Here is a 5,122-nt window from a genome sequence, read left to right on the forward strand (position 1 = left end):
ATTTAAAACTAAGAGCTGCTGCATAAAACATATCAAACATAATGCAATCAGTGCCAAACCACTGAGTGAACTGCCTCATGAATACAGGGAATCAAATGTGTTTAACCTGAAAACGAGGTGGAAAAGCAGACGAGCTCAGAGTGTGAAACGTCTCTAAGTGTCTCTAACGGGTCGTTACAGCAGCCTGCGACTTACGACATCCAATAAAAATACCTACTGTAGGAATATCGATATTGTTTCATCTTTACGTGGTTGTACGTCCTCACTCTGCGGTGCATGATGTTAAAGGTTAATCCCAGCAGACGTCTGCGTGTCTCTGAGCGAACCGGCCGCTGCTTCTGCCTCGGCGCCGCAACATTTGTCCGTCCCTCGTCTTTCCCTGCCCCCTATTGTGTTTTGTCCTCTACATTGGACTCCTTTCTGTCCTCCACTCACCCTGCCCCTCTCTCCCTCTTTTCCCAGAGGGCACCGAGGGCGTCGGACAATGGCAGCGACACAGCAGCGGCGTGCCAGCTGTGTGGACTGGCACCGCCGCCGCCGTGTTGGGCCCCGCTGCGGCTTGGTGACACCTGGACGGGAGAGATAACACACAACTCAACCACTGGACCCAGTGAACCAGAAGGCCGTGACCCTGTGACCCCTAGAGTCAGATCTACTGGAGAAAGAGACCAAGTACTCCATTATAGTTCAAAGGGAAGTACTGTTGTTTTCATCCCACCACATCCACAGAATTGTTACTCATAGGACGGATGCTTTTCAGGTAGATAACATACTTTAAAGTCCCTAAACAAAATGATCTATCCTGACTGAGCAGTTAATATCACACCACAGTCCCCAGTGACCTTACGACATATTGCATTAGTGCTACTTTTATTGAGAGGAGGAACCGTTTTCCGGAAGTGAGAGATCCAGAGGGCAGATGAGTTGGGCGGCAGCAGGGCGGGGCGGCTCTGTGGTGAGGACTCTCTAAGCCGCAGCTTCCTCTCCCACGCCACCCAGAACATGAGAGTGAACTCCCCTTTACATCACACACTGCACCTGCTGGCCATAGAATGGGGAAGTTCATGTTCACACACCAGAAGGACACACAGATATGAGTCTAACTGACCACCATACACACACATGTGTACAATTGTAAGATACTTTACCTTCACTGCTTTAACTTCTGTGTTTCAGTAGGATTAATCTGCATTAATCTGACGGCCAGAGTTACTTACAGATTTACAGAGACTTATGTAAATCTTTCTTTCTTTCTTTCTTTCTTTCTTTCTACATAACGGAGGTGAGGAAATCCTTTGTAACACAGCATTTCCCCATTTTTTGCCTCTTTACATTGACTTGAGCAGAGGATTGAGCCCACATGCACGCTCGAGCACGCGGAGGGAACAGATTAATGAGGAGGAGGAGGAAGAGGAGGAGGAGGAAGGAGGCATTTTATAGATTAACACAAATTCTACCGGGAGAGGACAGGAAGGGAGGAAAATGCAGGGTGGGGAGATGGAAGGAAGGTTGGGCAATAGTGTGTAAAAAAAACAAACAAAAGCAAACAAGTGCCGATTGCAGCTTTATTTCACCGGCTTAAGCAAGAGAGAGAGAGAGAGAGAGAGAGAGAGAGAGAGAGAGAGAGAGAGAGAGAGAGAGAGAGAGAGAGAGAGAGAGAGAGAGAGAGAGAGAGAGAGAGAGAGAGGGAGAGAGAGGGAGAGAGATGGAGAGAGAGGGATGATTTGCTGTGAGTGACAGAGGTCAATCCATCCTTACTATGGCAGCAAAGGGCCCCCTGGTGCCTTGCTCAAGGGCAATGGCAGGAGCATTAACTTCACACACGTGACTTTGATAATTGAGGAAATCAGAATCACTGGAGGAAACACACATAAACATGAGGGAGGAAGTGGAACCTACACTCAGAGAGACTGTGAGGCACATACCTGAGCACCCTGTTATTATCTCACTCTAAACTCACCCAAAACTGAAGCTAGTGAAGCTTTTGGAATGTGGACTGATGATGCGTCACGCTGTGATAAAAACACGGCGGCACAAACACCTGCATGACTCACTGTGCGTCCTGCGCTCAGGCCCCCGGTGACGTCGCCGCTTGTCACAGTCTGTACGTCTGCGTTTGTGATGCGGTAGGGGTTTGGTGCCGAGGAGAGAGAGAGAGAGAGAGAGAGAGAGAGAGAGAGAGAGAGAGAGAGAGAGAGAGAGAGAGAGAGAGAGAGAGAGAGAGAGAGAGAGAGAGAGAGAGAGAGAGAGAGAGAGAGAGAGAGAGAGCGAGAGCGAGAGCGAGAGCTTGTCCCACATATTAGGGAGTTGAAGCAAAAACTCTTTCTGGTTCATCAGCATTTGAATGTTTCTTCTCGTCTACACAGCCAGCATCCGTTTTTACTAAGGCCAGCATCTCCCTTTCTCACACACACAGACACACACACATACACACACACACACACAGCAGGATGGACACTCTCTAAAGCCACATCCTGGCCACCACAAAACACCCAGGAGTTCGACTGAGAAACACAAAGAAGCAACGGGCAACCCCGTCTTTCGGCTTTGGCCTGGAAAACTCTGTGAATTGGCAAAAACCTTGACCAGTCAGCTTCAAACTATTCAGCATGAGCGTCTCATTTGTGTGTGAATGTGTGTGTGACTGGGACGATGACGGAAACGTTGGAATGCTTCTTCTTCTTCTTCTTCTTCTTTTGGTGCATTACTGGTGACTGCAAATGACAAACCTGGCAGCTGCTCTATACATCCTGACACAAAAGAGTCACACACACACTTTTTTCATTTATCAATGATTTGCCTCCAGACTGTAACACCATTCCTCATTCCCAAAGGAGACATTTTCATTTTCATCTTTGTCTCCCCCGTACAGGGAGGTCAGGGGTCAGGCTTTGGCCCCCACAGCTTCTTCTTCTTACCAGCGTCACAAAAGATGACAGAAAACACGGAGGCGCTTCTATGTTCAATGCAAATGGGACAGAAACAGAAAAGGACTTGCTGACAACTATGTCATTTTTCAGCCTCCAATGTGTGAGAGAGATATGTGTCCTGTTGGGGGGAGTGTGTGCATATTCCTGTGTGTGTGTGTGTGTGTGTGTGTGTGTGTGTGTTCATAAGCAGCCCACGCAGCAGCAGCCCTGCTCGTTGACATTATTGTGCGAAATTAAAGAAAAGGCGATCACGAGTCGAGTGCCCTTCCAGCCTGAAAGATAGTGAGAGCGTTCCAAAAAAAGGTGCAGAGGAGTGTGTGGCGTGTGCGCATGTGTGTATTTAAGAGACAGTACCAGAGGGAGGATGAAGGCATCCAAAATACGAGCGAGCAACGAGAGAGAGAGAATCAATTTCATACACAGCTGACAACTAGAAAATGAGCCGAGGCGATATGTAATCTGCTCTGATGTCGTTTTACATCCCAGCGCTGCCTCGTGCATTAGTGGCTACAGTGGTGAGGAGGCGCGTTGCTATGGAGTGGGAAGATTTTTCAGAGAGTGAGCACTATTGCAAATCTGGTTAGAGAGAGAGAGAGAGGGAGAGAGAGAGAGAGAGGAGGCGGGGAGGGATAATAAGACTTGGAGGGAGGAGATCATTGTGATGGGGGTTGTGTGACAGCAGAGAGCGAGAGAGATGAGGAAGAGGAAGTGACGATGAAGAGACACAAAAAATGATTGATAAAGAGAATGCATGAAGGACAGAGGAACCAAGTGCACGAGGCGAGGATGTCAACAAAGAGAAGAAGAACAGAATCTGGTGGAGTGACGGGCCGACTCTATTTAAAGTCAAATGAGAGGTTAGAATTATAATAATAATGATGACTAATAATAAAAACGTGTTTAGGGGCTGTGAGAAAGAGGAAGAAGAGGAGGAAAAGGAGTTTCATCATTGTAAACACACTGAGCTAAACGACTGCAATCTCCTTATTGCTCAACTTCCCTCAGCGCCCAAGAGATGAACATACTGTGTGTGTGTGTGTGTGTGTGTGTGTGTGTGTGTGTGTGTGTGTGTGTGTGTGTGTGTGTGTGTGTGTGTGTGTGTGTGTGTGTGTGTGTGTGTGTGTGTGTGTGTGTGTGTGTGCATAGCTGGGAGGAACACAGCAGCATCAGTGCAGGCGTTCATTGTACCACGGAGGCCCCCTGCTGGCGAGTACCGGGATCACATTGTGTCATGACAACACTATTGGACAACAATTGGATTCATAATATCAGGCGTGGTGGCCAAGTGGTAAGGCGTTGGTCTCGTAAACCAAAGATCATGGGTTCAATCCCCATCCATGCCTTTAAGAGCTTCTCAAGATGAACCTGTAACCATAACAACCAAGCCCATCATTGTAATCGATATTGTGAAACTCTTGTTGCATGTGGCACGTTTGTTATTTATTAGGCTACCAGGCACACGATGACCTTTAGTGGCAACAATCTGCACCTTCCTGTTTTAGCTGAGTCGCCATTTTGGGTGTGGGTGTGGGTGTGTGTGTGTGGCGACCAAGCTGCCCAGTGAACTTTCAAGCCTTCCTGTTTTTTTCTATAGGTGTTACTGCAGGGGAAACTTACTCACACACTCCTTCTATTTCTGTCCCGTCTGGCCGGTCGGCGTGTGCGTGTGTGTGTGTCTGTGTGTGTGTCTGTGTACCAAATGGGTTTCAGTGGCTCCATTAAACAACATTGATCAAATGCCACACAGACAAATTGAATTCTTGCGTCCGACGTCCTCCCTTAAAGGCATCAGCACTTCCAGCCGCTCCCTCTGTCATAACCGCTTAGTGGCATCAGCACGCTACACCACAAGGCCCAAAGAGCCCAGTGCTGAGTGACCAATTAGCCAGTCCATCACACACACTGTACACACACACGCTCTTCTTCACCAGACGAATCAACACAAAGCTTTTTTTACAGGATGTTGCTGAGTGCTGAAGCTCTTTTATCATCTATTGTAATCAATCCACCATTTAGCCTCGCACAACGGTATCATATAATAATCAGGTATCAGATTCCGGTCCAGATTTCAGAACGTACACAGAGAGTCCCTGTCCTCATGGATATGCATATGAATCTGGACTGATCCAGCTGCAATTCAGCCTCACCTAGCCTGCATGACACCCAGTCCAACGCGGGAGAGGAAGTAAGAA

The 5,122-nt window shown here is 47.9% G+C and overlaps 1 non-coding gene across 1 annotated transcript; it reads left to right on the plus strand.

The window, feature by feature from the left end:
• Positions 1–4,201: 4,201 nt before the first annotated feature.
• On the plus strand, positions 4,202–4,273 carry trnat-cgu (transfer RNA threonine (anticodon CGU)). The gene has a single exon. It is a non-coding gene; the product is annotated as a tRNA-Thr (tRNA).
• Positions 4,274–5,122: the final 849 nt, after the last annotated feature.

The sequence above is a fragment of the Genypterus blacodes genome, unplaced genomic scaffold (assembly GCF_046128005.1).
Source record: "Genypterus blacodes isolate CSIRO-AG114 ecotype Tasmania unplaced genomic scaffold, CSIRO-AGI_Gbla_v1 ptg000048l_1, whole genome shotgun sequence".
Classification (NCBI taxonomy): domain Eukaryota; kingdom Metazoa; phylum Chordata; class Actinopteri; order Ophidiiformes; family Ophidiidae; genus Genypterus; species Genypterus blacodes.